We start from the raw sequence: 14,514 nt of genomic DNA on the forward strand, positions 1-14,514 counted from the left end.
TTATCAGTTAATGACAATTCTTTAAATGATGTGCGCCATGGAACAAAAGTCCAGACATTGAAATCAGACATTTCACTCAAACCTCAAAGAACATCATGAACCATTTTAAACAATTTCAGGAATCTATGCAACTTGTTAACTAATTATCTTTCAAATTGCAAAATATAGGAACTTATCTCAACTTCACCACTAAAGGCATTCTGAAACGTTTTGTCAAATAGTGAACGGTCGACTATTATACAAAAATCAGTGCAAAGGTTCATCTAGACAGCCTTAAATGAACTCTCAGATGAAGAAATAACATCATGTAGGATTTCTTGTTCTCACCATTTTTTTGCAGATAATATTCTTTAAAGTTATCTGCCTATTAAAATCAAATATGACCTGCCTACCCATTTCCTGAGCTTCACAGTCTGTAAATGTGACATCATAAATAAATTTAAATGCAACTAAAGGCCCACCACAAATTTTAATTGACCCCTAGAACTTAGAGATAAGCCCATCTGCAAGGCTATTTTATAAATTCCACTTTTAAAGAGAAAATTCTATGAAGCAAAAAAAAAAAGAAATGTAAAATGGATCAGTGTGGAGTGTTCTGGTTGTTAACATTCAGCAGTTAAATTGTAGCAGGTTGGCCACATCTTGAATTGTCACTAATGGTAAAAGGAGAATGGTGTCAATTATTTGGCACAATGCTTGACAAACCAAAGCATTTCAGAAAGGACTGACCCTTCCTTTCATCATTTACAGAAGATTAAATTTGTTCCACCCTTAATCTTCAGGGACAAGACATTATCTGTTTAATATGAATCTGTTACTTACTACGAAAAGTGGTAGAATTTGGAAATAGGTGGTTTGAAATGTTTAAATCGGCAAAGGAACTTAGTTTAGGTCCCTTCCTACACACACTATCTTAAAAAAAAAAAAAAATGCAAGAAAACTTTGCTTCTAAAGCACTTATTCTCTGCTTTATAATACATGGACATATTTTCAGTTTGGCTGGATGATACTAAGGACTGCTGAATAATAACCAGGGTTCTCTCCAATCAGTTCAGCATGCATCTCATCTCTGATCTCAAGGGCACTGGTAATTAGTGCCTTATGTTAACATCTTCACTATGAACAGTTCAGGCATTTAGAAACAAGGTATCAATGGACTTTAACAGTTAATTCTAATTCATTTTATAAATAAGCAACTGAGAATTTTGCTCCAAGTGGCTGCTAGTGTAGCCCATTCCATAAATGGCATTTTCCGAAGCATAAGGCACGATATGATATGAACGCAGCTCTTCGTAATAGAGGGACTGAGAACAGCATTCCTGTACCATAAACTTCAGCCGTTTTCTTGTATCAGAATAAGCAGTCTTATAACAGGGAGCTTCTTTAAAGTATTCATAGCTCTCTTTCTCCGTCTCTAGGTGGATCTTCCTCAGCAAATTGTTAATTAACACAGACCTTCTCAAGTAGGTTTCTGGGTCTTCAAGAAATCTGAGCTTCTCCAGCGAAAGTTTAAGAATGCAAGTCCTGTCCTCAGGCAATATCAGGTGCTGAAAAGCAAATACAACCATCATTCAATCGACATTTTAGAAAAATGAAAACAAGAGCCTTTGCTATTGACAAGACTCAAACAAAATTTAAAAGTATACCCTTACTTTTGGAAAATACCCATGGTAATCTTGATGTAAATCTTCTTCTTCTGCATATTTTCTCTTAAAGTAGGCTACTTTCGACGTTGTTAACGTATATGTTAATACTTTTGTTGGATAAGCTAAACAAATAAAATAATTGGAGAAAAGTCAGATTTTAATGTAGCAAAAGAGTGTTTAAAAACAAAAGTTCTACTTGTCAAAGTAAACTGGTGACCCCAGAAACTAACATTCTCTCTTTACTTACAGTGAAGAAGTCAGTGGCAATTGTCCTGTGGCTAAGAAGCCTGTTTGCAGGCAAATGACACTATTCAGACCTAAAATATAGGTTCAAGGTTGGAGAATTATATTTATTTCCTTATGCAGCCCCTCAGAAATAAAGTGTTATAATTATAATACATTCTTGAAGTGCTAGTCACTAAGTCTGTCCAACTCTTTGCAATCCCATGGACTGTAGCCTGCCATGCTCCTCTGTCCATGGAATTCTGCAGGCAAGAATACTGGAATGGGTAGCCTTTCCCATCTCCAGGGGATCTTCCTGACCCAGGGATCTCCCACACTGCAAGCATGTTCTTTATTGTGTGAACCACCAGGAAAGCCCCCAATCCTCTATTTAATGTCATGCCATTTAATGTCAAAACATATCCACATCTGAAATTGATGCACAAAATGAATGAAAAGAGATGTTATTTTTCATCATGCTTTTAGTTATACTGCTTCCCTTACAGAAGGCATTTAATGTTTCTTGGTTAACCAAATCTATGTAAAATGGTTGGTGACCCAATTATATACTTTAAAGAAATAACTCCATGTCTACAGACAAACCCTATTACATGGTCATGGTATAACCATCCTCATAACACCTGGTTTAGCATAGGTTAATCATAAGCAAACAGTTCAAATATCATACTGATTAGAAATCTTGACCTTGGTATAATTTTTAAAGTAAGAATGTTGTTCTCTCCTTTAATACACTATTGTTGAAAATCCTAACTTGTTTAGGGAAGGATGGTGTTCTAAGGCCGATTTTCAGGTTTGGTTTAAAGGGAATTTTTAGTGTGTACACTAGATGGTGCTCTTATCATGGAAAAGAGGCAAGTATAGCCTTGAAACCTAAAGATACAGAAGTAGCTTCCTAGCGAAAGAACTGAATGAATTGAGAATAGAAATTGAGTCCAGTTCAGTACTCATTCAACCTCAGTAGACCAGATCAGGAAAAAAAAATCTATAATTTAAGCATTATCAATTTTACCCTTAAACATACCTTTGAATATTTCTGGGTGTTGAGACCATTTGATTCATAAAATGAGTAGTTTATTAATGTGTTGGCCAAATAAATTCATGGTTAAGACATTTGATGTTTTTTTCCCTGACATCTTGAATTTTTTAAATCTTAACTATTAAAAACGTACTCTTTAAAAACATGACTCTTCTAAGTTTTTCCTCCTTTTGGTGGCATCTGTATAACATTTCCTGTAGCTTTTTGTAGCTGGGTGGTTTTCCTTAACCAGTAGGAAAATCTACCAAAAAAAAAAAATCACACCTAAAACTTTCCAAATTTTCACTGGCACCACTGTGGATTATAAACCCAAGAGAGCCTTAAATTAGAGTTGGCATGTTCTGTAAGGGAAATAAGAATTTTAAACCACTGGTGTGTCTGACCTAAAAAGAGATGAATGTGCAATGATCATTCACAACTGAAAAAGTCAGTACACAATTCCTGAGTTCAGTTAGCATATCTCAGTTTATATGAAATTTTCACAGATTTCAGAGGTTAGAAGAAAAGGAAAACAAAATTATTTGTAATGAAAACATCAATGAACCTAGTTTTCTCAGGGGCTGTTTTTTTTTAGTTAACATTTTCTTAGGTGTATTTTTGAGCTTCCCCAGTGACTCAGATGGTAAAGAATCTGCCTGCAATGAGGGAGATCTAGGTTCAATCCCTGGATTGGGAAGCTCCCCTGGAGAAGGGAATAGCTACCCACTCCAGTATCCTTGCCTGGAGAATTCCACAGGCAGAGGTGCCTGGTGGGCTACAGTCCACGGGGACGCAAAGAGTCAGATATGACTGAGCTACTAACACATTAACACTAGATGTATTTTTAAAGGACTGAATCAATAAGTAGGTGAAACTTTGGGTTATTCTACGATGACAATTAATTATTACTTATTGCTTTTTTAAATTTTTTAAACTTTTTACTTCATATTAGAGTATAGCCTGTTAACAATATTGTGATAGTTTCAGGTGGACAGCAAAGGGACTTAGCCATACATATACATCCATTCTTCCCCAAACTCCCCTTACACCCAGGCTGTCACATAACATTTAGTAGAGTTCCCTGTGCTATACAGTAGGACTTTGTTGGTTATCCATTTTAAATATAGCAGTGGGTACATGTCAATTCCCAATTCCCTATCTCTTCCCCTCATTCTTCCCCTGGACAACCATAAGAATCACTGATTTCGTTTAAACCACTTAACCCGTTGATGCCATTATGGTTCTCAAAAGTTAGGAAGCATCAGAATTGTCTCTCCTAAAAACAAATTGCTGGGTCCCACCCCCAGAACTTCTAATTCACTGTGTCTGGGCTAGGAGCAGAGAATTTCTATTTCTCACAAATTCCCAGGTAATGCTGAAGTTGCAGACCTGGGGACTGAATTTTGAGAGCCTCTATGTCATAGCATTAGGCAAGCGTAGTAGTAGGACTACAAGAGCAAGTTGAAAACAGAACGTTCAGCCCATCAACTGATTGCCTAATCGTGAGACTGCCAAGCAATTGACTTGATTGATTTTTGTTGTTGTTATTGTGACATTGGCTACATTGGCTTAGATGTTTTAGCTTTATGAGCAAAGCCAGACTCCATTTAAACTAGTAGTGAAAAATGAATGAGATCACTTTTCAACATAAATTCCTCGGTTCACATTAAGAAATATCAATGACTGACAGTTATTAGCATTATAAACGACTGGACAGGTCACTAATTTTTTTTTTTTTAACAAGGCTCGATGAATTACTATAGAGCAATAAAGGGTGAGGAAAGATTTGGAAATATATATGTGTATATATATTCACATATACATTTGGAAGTAAACACATATTTGTTTATTTTACAAACTAATGCAATGTCTACAGCATTAATAGCCAACTAAAGACCTTTTAGTGAATGACACAAGGCAGAGCAGGTGGCAACTTAGAGAAACAAGTATCAAATAAACCAAGTGATGCTCTGGTAAAATATTTTTTATTTAACAACAAGACCAAAAAATATGAATGGTCCCAAGCAAGGTTCATAAAGATTCTGTCTGCTGTATTCAGGCAATTATCCTAAGATAGAGAATGTATTGGACCCTGGAAACACAGTAAATTCTCAGGGGTTTAGATTTGTATCTCAGCTCTGTGGGTGACACACTTAGCCACTTAGTTTATTGCTCTTACAAAATACCCCCATGGGTTGTTGAAATGCTGAAAAGCTTTCACAGCTGGTATCCATTCGACAATTACTTCCTTGCATGCTGTTTAGCTATTTGCAATGTTTTCAGCATCACATTTTGGAGGATGCTTTTAGCCACTTTGAGGCTAAAATATATAGCAAACATAAGTTCCTACATCCGTTTTCTTGGCTGGATGAGAATTCAAAAAATTCAGAGCTGGGAACTATTTATTGATCACGTGGTTCAGCCTACATGATCTACAGATGAGGAAACTGAGACCCAGAAGGATTCAGTGGTTTTCAATTTGGTGTGTGTGGCTGAGAGTCTGGGTTTTGAAGGCAGATGGAAGTGGCCCAGATCCACCACTTCTTAGTTGTGTGACCTTGAGAAACTTACATGAACGCTCCACAGATTTCATTTGTAAAGTGGGGATAGAAAAAACACTGGCTCACAGGATCACTGAAATAATTCATGGAAAGTGACTGGCATTATGCCCACAATATAGTAAGCACTCAATCAAATCCTAGTTCTTATTAGGGCCAATAGGCACAGATCTATCCCAGAAGCAAATCCTAGCCTGGCCTCCTAGCTTTGACCCTAAGATTCTTTCTACCACCCTGCCTCCCAGAGATACTAGATTGTAATTAGAGACTTAAATGTGTGTGTGTGTCTGTGTGTGTGTGTGTGCATACGTGCATGTGCACATGTGCTCAGCTGTGTCCAACTCTTTGCAACCCCATGGACTGTAGTTCACCAGACTCCTCTGTCCATGGGATTCTCCAGGCCAAGAATACTGGAGTGTGTTGCCATTTCCTCCTCCAGGGGATCTTCCTGACCCAGGGATAAAACTCAGGTCTACTGCATCTCCACTGAACCATCTAGGAAGCCCCAACTAGAGAGTCAGATGACTGCAAAAGTGCATTTCAAATGATCAAGATAAAAATAGCACAGATACTATAACAGCTCCAAGAAAGTGTTTCTAGATATATTGTCACTGGTTATACATTTCAGGGGAAGGAAATATAACTTTTTTAAAATATCCAAATACTTATTTGGAGAGCTAAAGTTACTCTGAATTTCCAAATAAGTTTGCCTGGTATGGCCCAGTAAATGTATGTAAATCTATTTATATAATTCCCCCGTAACTAAAAAGCCCAACTCAACCCAGCCTGTTATTCAAATAAAGCTGATGAAATAGACAAGAAAAAGTAAAATGACCTTATGTCTTCATAGTCCATGTCCTGAACTCTGAGAACAGCATATAAATTATAAAACTGAATGAGGCTGAGCCTAAATTTATCTCTGAAAGTAAAATGGCTAATGCTGACTTGAATATTCAAATTGTTTTTAATACTCTAACCTCTGGATACATAAAATATCTGTGCCAACCTCAATGTCTTTCCTAGTCTAAAATGTCAACAATCAAATGAAAAGTCACAGAACAGAATGACCATCCTTGTCATTAGAGTTCTGACAGAACAATTTATATATATTTAAATAAATGTTTAAAATGTAATTACAAGTGGTTGCTCAAATGCTCTTTCTTACTCTTCTGCTTCTGCCTCCAGACAACTGAAATCCCATTAGTGCACAAGTGATTTCATTTGGTGCACAGCCCACGGGCAGTACATTAAGGAAAAATCATCAGCAAATTAATTTACAAACACTTCAAGAGTACAGATGATCATAAAAGGACAACTCCTGTCATAGTAAAACCATTCTTTATCCAAGACTGTAAAAAAACCTAAGAAATGGTAAAGAAGTGATGAATTTAACATATCTTAATTTTGGTAAGGTTTTCATTTTCTACCCCACAATACTTTAATCAATATACCACAAAAACAGAGTTTAGACCATCCTATTGGCTGTATGCATCTGTACCCAAAGTCAAAGGAAGAGTTTGATCAATGGGGAAAATAAAGAGCTTTCAGTCAGATCAACAACCAGTGATGTGGACAAACCACGTGACTCAGCTTCCAGTCTCTCAATGATTTCTCTTTCTTTGCCTAGCATTAGCCTGGCATGAGCTTTAAAAAAGCATGTATCCCTATGTATCTACGTAATGCTTTGCTGATGGCAAAGCTACTGAAATCCTTCCTTAAGTGCCATGGGCACACCTGTTTACAGAGAGCTACTCTACCTCTCACTGTTAATTACACTGTGCAATCTTGCAGCATTGGCTACAGACACTTCAGCACAATCTTCTGGGGCACTGGTTCTGATCCCAGTTCTACAATTTACTTTCTTAGTGACTTAGGACAAAGTATTTAATCTCAAAGAACCCTGAGTTTCCCATTGATTCAGTTCAGTTCAGTTCAGTCACTCAGTCGTGTCGGACTCTTTGTGACCCCACGAACTTTAGCACACCAGGCTTCCCTGTCCATCATCAACTCCTGGAGCTTGCTCAAACTCATGTCATTGAGTCAGTGATGCCATTCAACCATCTCATCTTCTGCTGTCCCCTTCTCCTCCTGCCTTCAATCTTTCCCAGCGTCAGGGTCTTTTCCAATGAGTCAGTTCTCATTGATTAACTGAGGCCAAATATCAAAATCATTGAGTTGTGTGTGGATTAAATGAGATGTTTAAAAAGCACTGAGAGCCTGTCATCCATATTTTCTGCTCAATACTACATATTACTATTGCAGTGGCCTCATTTTTGAAGCCATACATGTGAGTGTATACATGCCACTCAGCAGCACGGAGGACATCCGTCCTCTCTTTCATGTTAAGCAGAGGATGCATGAAACATCCGTGAGTGGACTCAAGAAGACAGACAGGTGCAATATGCAAGGCTGTAATGCTACATCTTCTGTAGACCTTTAGCTTTGCTGATGTTTAGCAATATCCCATCAATCTTCTCCCTCATAACCTCTTGCCTGGCACCTTTCTGGATAATATGCTCTAGAGGAGCAGAAATCATTGCCAGTTTTTAGCTGTGAATCAATGTTCCTTCAGAAGTATCTTCCACCCCAGGCACATGATTGACCCTACTGGCAGTTTAAAATTACCAACAAGCTGCAGCTTCTGGAAAACATTCCTAGGAACTTCCAAGGGATACTGACAGCCAGGGAGTTACAGATTTTTTTCAAGAAACTAGAAGCATAGAAGAGAGCCCCAAGCACAGATATGTAATATTAAATAAAAGACCATTTGATGTTCCACATACCTACCTTGTTTCACTGGTGATGGTCTTGGAACCAAAGAGAACATCTTTAAATGGATAGGATCAGCCAGGTAACCATATTTACCTTTGATACTGCACTGAAGCCTACATGATGAGATTTGGCCCTACTAATGAGAGAGACCTAGTGCAGCAGGTTCCTGGGGGAAGTTTTGTGACTTATCACACCTCGGAACTGCACTCCTTATTTTGAAGGATGAGGCTCCCTTACAGTCTACCTTTTACCTTGGAAAGTGGGAATGAATCAGAAAGAAAACTGGCAAAGCAACCACACTGACAGGTGGAGGTGACAAAAAATATCAACAATGTCTAGGGAAATGCTCTACTTCCTTAGGTACCCCAGTCTGTTGCTCAAAGAGAAGGATTTTAAATCCCTTCTATGTGTATGGAAGTAGCCTTTTTTTTTGAAGTATAGTTGATTCATAATGTTAGTTTCAAAGTGAGTCTACTATACATAAATGTATATCCACTCTTTCTTTTAGATTATTTTCTCATGTAGATCATTCCAGAGTATTGAGTAGAGTTTCCAGTGCTACACAGGAGGTCCATGTTAGTTATCTATTTTAAAGGTAATAGTGTGTCTATGTTCATCCCAATATTTCAATTTATCCCCCCTTATGCCCTGATAACCATAAGTTTATGTTCTACTTTTGTAACTCTATTTCCGTTTTGTAAATAAGTTCACCTGTACCCTTTTTTATACTCCACATGTAAGTGATATCATATGATATTTGTTTTTCTCCATCTGCCTTACTTCACTTAGTTTGCCAGTCTCTAGGTCCATCCGTGTTGCCACAAATGGCATTATTTCATTCTTTTCTAAGACTGAGCAATATTCCATTGTATATATGCACCTGCTGCTGCTGCTATTCAGGCACTAAGTCATGTCCAACTTTATGTACCCTATGGACTATAGCCCACCAGGCTCCATGGGGTTCTCCAGGCAAGAATACTGGAGTGGGTTGTCATTTCCTTCTTCAGGGGATCTTCCCAACCCAGGGACAGAACCCAGGGATCAAACCCACTTCTCCTGCATTGGCAGGTGGACTCTTTTACCACTGAGACACCTAGGAAGAATATATATACCACATCTTTGCTTCCATGTCCTCTTGGCTATTGTAAACAGTGCTAAGGTATTACCTTACACTAGTAAGAATGGCCATAATACAAAAAAAAAAAAAAAAAAACAAAAACCTATAAACAATAAATGCTGGAGAGGGTGTGGAGAAAAGGGAACCCTCCCACACTGTTGATGGGAATGTAAACTGAACAGTCATATAGAAAATTGTATGAAGATTCCTTTGAAAACTAAAAACACAACTACCATATGATCCAGTTATCCCACTCCTGGGCATATATCCAAATTTGAAAAGATTTACTTAATTTTACAAATTTACTTAATTTGAAAAGATCCATGCACCCCAATGTTCAAAGCAGTAGTCTTTTCAAAAGTACCTCATTTGTATCACCCTCATTTTCTTCCACTTTGATACTACCATCAAGTTTGGGTATATCACCAAAAACATTAAGCCAGATATCCAGAAGTGTTGTAGAAAAACATAAATTAGAACTAATCATTAACTTTACTCTCTAAGAATACAGAGTCATTCCTCAATATCAGAGCACTGGTTCCGGGGCCCCCACAGATACCCAAATCTATAGATACTCAAGTCCCTCATATAAACTTGTACCGTACAGTTGGCCCTCATATCTTCGGGTTCCATGCCCTCGAACATCTTGCTCTGGAGTTGGTTAATTCTCTGCCCTCACTCATAACTGCCTCATTTATGTCACCATCTGGAGTTGTTCTGGTGATAAAATGTTCTTTATTCACAAGGCACCTTTATTCTAAAGAGTAATAGATACTTCTTTAAATTATGTTGTGTTCAATTCATGCATACCACTCAGTAGATGTCTTATCCCCCACATTAGATATTGAACCATAAAGCGGTAAAATAAGACTACAGGTTTCTGAGTCCTGATTCTCTTTGCCACATCCCCAACTTTCTTCACATCTTAACCCATGCCCCCTTTTAAGACACATTTTAAAAACAACACAAATTCTGATACACCACCATGGAGGGTATTTTCCAGGTTCCCTGTCTGTCCTCCCCTCTTGAGTATCACTAATATTTAGAAGACCCATATATTTCTCCCTACCAAGAAGATTTATTTTTTTGCATTTTACTTTCTATACCTTATAGCGTGATAAAAGGTTTAATTTTTTCCTAAGTATAGTTACATTACAATACTGAACATAACACTAGCAGATCCTTTGTTAATATCCTCCTACCATTCCTATTGAGAATTATGGCAGTAAACTAGATAACTGCTTTTAGCCTGTTAAATTTAATCATAAAAATTAAAAAATAATTGTGTTAGACCAAAAAGTGGAAACATTAATGCAATGTATTGAGACTATCTAGATAGACAACTTATTAAAAAATAAGATGGAAGGCAGGGAGTGCTGACAAAAATTAGCTTCTCCCAATATCTAAAGGTGTTTCTTCAGTTTTTGCACTGCACATTTATGGTAAATTTGCCCCCTGATTCTGAAAGCACTATATAGGCTTTTTCTGGGGTTCTGAAGCATATTGCTTTGACAGATACAACAATCTAAGCCAGTTGTGCCTTGGCTCTAGAGCTATTGTTGGGATGTTGGTATTTTGACAGTGAAAGCCAGCTGGCATGAGTCCTCAGTGGAAAGCCCAGATGTAGAGGCAGTGGCCTCAGCATCTTAAACCTTTCAACATTTCTCCATGTTTTCAAGCATCTTCTAAATCCCACGAAAGTAACATGACATAAAACTGAATGCAGAATGATGTTCATAAACACCTAAAAACTTCCAAATAGAGTACTGGATGAAAAATTGAAACTAGAACTTGATTTCAGTTACAACTTGCTTGATCTCAGCCTTAAGTCTTAGCACCCTAAGTATACTCCTCTTCATAAGATATGATATGCTCAAGTACAGCTGGTCTTCCCATTGACAAGAGTAACTAGTTACATTGACAAGAGAGACTAGCTACACTGGCTAATTACAAATTGGTGAAATATTTTTTCACACTCTTAGAATCTACTAATGTCTCTAGGGTTAAATGCTTAGGTTATAATGATTTGTTTTCCTTTATTTAGAACACCATGATAATATTTTCTGGTGAATGACTTTAAATAGATATGGTCATCAAGATTGCACAGTAAATATTCTGCACATTATACATTCATGATAGAATCAAAATTAAAATTTAAGAACTCCTTTCACTTGACCTTTTGATTATGACAGTGGTTTCAATGAAAGAGCAGACTCATTCACATAAATTGAAGGGCCCTGAATGATTTTAAACTTCTATGCATATTAAATAGGGATAGGATGTACATAAATTATTAATGCAAAGACTAATAATGCATATACATGAGCCAATACTTATGGTTGCTTTACTCAAACTCTCCTCAGATTGATAGCATGACTAGAACTCTATATGCATCGCATGATAGCTGACAGTAAATCTTTTTGGTCTCTTTGGATTTGTTTCTCATCATAAAATGTAGTAATTATGATGGAGGAAGGAAAACAGGTGGGTGGTGCTAAAGACTAATGAAACAAATATTTTGGGACTCAAGCAGTCATCTTTAGTGCTTAAAATTATTAAGCTATGGATATTTCAATAAGTGATCAAAGAGTCCAGTACTTGTAAAGTCTCATGACATCCATAAAAACTAAACAACCAGATTAGAATAAATTTTCAAATAGGTTTCTGAATAAAATTGTTTAATTATTTATTTTTGCAAAAGGAGGTAAGGAAAGAGAAGAAATGTGCCATGGTATATTTTTATGTATTTAATTATAATCTGCTAGACTGGTTACCTACAGGAACTGCACATGGATAGCTCAGTACATGTGGAAGTTACACAACACTGGAGGGCTGAACACTCAGTAAAAGACTATGTTATATTCTGAAAATTGAGTTAAAATGCTTGACACTCATGGGTTTCTATCACAATGACTTTAATGCAAATTAAATTTTAAAAATCACCACATTCTCTTTTTGCAGACAGCTCTCTTTATTGCCTTCATTTCGGACATGTACCAATGTGCTCATAGGGTTTCCGCTTGACATGTTCCCCAAGCCAGGCTACCTAATTTGGCCCCACCCTACTCATATGAGTCTTCAAGAGGAAAATCTGCCAGCCCACAAATGTCCTTTCTACAGAAAACCTCTATTGACTTCTACCCAGCAACCATCTATATAAACAACCCCTTATATTGATCTTGTAAGTTATGGTAATGCTGCATTAGCATTTATTTCTCTGGATACATATTTAAACAGTAATTTCTTTTAAGCTAGTGATTACCTGGTAATGCTGAATCAATCTGAAAAGTGTATTTCTAGGACAGCTTCAGAAAATCTGGCGAAAGTTCCCCTTTTCACAGTGAGCATTTCTCAAAGCCTCAGACTCATGAATGGCTACCTGAGATTTTGAAACAAGGAGAGAAACAAATAACATTGGAAGAGTCAGAACTGCACTGACCTGAACTGGTTATCAAGTCAGGAGAAGGCATGCAATAGGAAGACACTAAGATGTTTTAGGTCAAGTTGATCTGGACCAAAGAAGTAAGTAAACCTTCAAAAATACACAGTTACTGTAATGTTCTCCATTTAATTTAATTGTAAACATGAGGACTCTTAACTATTCTAAGAAATGTGGAAAGAAATGAATAACATCTCATCACATATTTACTGGGCAATTTGGGGGGGATGTTATTAGTAGGTTGATTTTTAAAAAACAGATATAATTAGTTCTTTAAATGCCAGCTTTTTGTATGATTTCAAGAAATATTCTCTCTAAAGTAACAGTTCAGCAGTTAACTCAAAACAGACTTACTCAATCATTCACCAGAATACACACTATTTCTCACAAGATTTGAAATTGTCAAAGGGTACTTTATCTTTGAAGACAGTTTTTCTTTAAAGGGCCATGTTTAACTGCACCTTTATTTTTACATGGATGTATGCTTACAGATCTCATCATCTTCTATATTTAGAGAGATGAGCTTTCCAAAGGAAGATAGGCAGCCAATGAGGAGGATCCCGTCAAAAGAGAGGTGAGTTACTATGGTTACTTTTCAGGAGATTGAGTAACAGTGAACTGGCTGCTCCCAGCCAAATGGACCCTTTCCAGAGCAGGACCTAAGAATGTTGCTCTCCATACGTGTTGATTCAATTAGCCGAAGCTACACTATCCTTTTCGCCTTAACCACAGGTTTTCTTTGGGAGCTCACTGCTTCCAGCCCTCCTAGCTGCACACAGGCAGTAAAGTCAAAGGAAAAACAGGGAGGATTGAAAACTTCCGAGCACAAACCTAACAGCGACGGGCAGGAGCATCTGCAAGAACAATCCCAAGATTCAAAGAAGAAAAATCAAATCATATTGTTCGGGACCACCACCTAGCTACTTTTCAATGGCTGGGGCGGAGTGGGATCCCAGAACACGTCCCGATCCACGCCCTCAATGAAAGAGTCTTTTCTGAGCCTGAGGCGGGCACCTGGCTGGATAAGTTCAGACATACCTTGCGAGCTGGGTCCACTCACCAGGAGACCGGCGCATGCACCTGTTTCATAAAGGCGCGGGGTTCGGTGCTCCCTCCCGCTTTTACGGCGCTGTCACTCTTCAGAAGGGCACTGACGGCGACAGCGACGGCGGTGGCGGCGGCGCGACAGTGGCAGCGGCGGCAACTGCAGCTCGGCGGGCAGCCCTGGCTCCTGCAGGTCCGTCCCTCCAGTCTCTGAAGCGCCTCTCGCTCGGGGTTCGCAACGAGAGGCGGGCGCGCAGCTGTTCTCAGCTCGCATTGGACCAGAGGGAGCAGATGTTATCCGGTTGCTAGGAGCGTTGCTAGGAGGCGATGACGCCCCTCCACAGCTCGGGAGCAACTTTCCTGCAGGTCGGTGCGCTGGTGGGGGCTGCTGGGAGGAAGGTTTAAGAGCAGGAACCAGGAAGGCGGCGAACAAAGAGCCCCAAATAGAGGGTCCTGAGCTCGCCTGAACTGAGGCCTCAAGAGCCGGTTGGGTTGCTGCGGTCGGGTGAACGCCGCGGCTCTGCGTGCCGGGCTTCAGGCCTGGGCAGGTGATGATGGCAGCGCCTCTAATGGGAGGGTCACTCGCTGTAGGCCCTGGCTGAGTGTCCTGTAGAAGGATCAGGTTTGGGCATGCGAGAGGTTGGCACTTCCAGCAGCTGAAGAAGCAGCAGGACTCAGTT

The 14,514-nt window shown here is 38.6% G+C and overlaps 1 long non-coding RNA gene across 1 annotated transcript; it reads right to left on the minus strand.

Moving 5' to 3' along the window:
* Positions 1-1,652: 1,652 nt before the first annotated feature.
* On the minus strand, positions 1,653-13,998 carry LOC133067180 (uncharacterized). The gene is made up of 3 exons (XR_009695217.1): positions 13,829-13,998; positions 12,614-12,730; positions 1,653-1,768 (listed from the first exon to the last, which is right to left on the minus strand). It is a non-coding gene; the product is annotated as an uncharacterized LOC133067180 (long non-coding RNA).
* Positions 13,999-14,514: the final 516 nt, after the last annotated feature.

The sequence above is a fragment of the Dama dama genome, chromosome 12, assembly GCF_033118175.1.
Source record: "Dama dama isolate Ldn47 chromosome 12, ASM3311817v1, whole genome shotgun sequence".
Taxonomy (NCBI): Eukaryota; Metazoa; Chordata; class Mammalia; order Artiodactyla; family Cervidae; genus Dama; species Dama dama.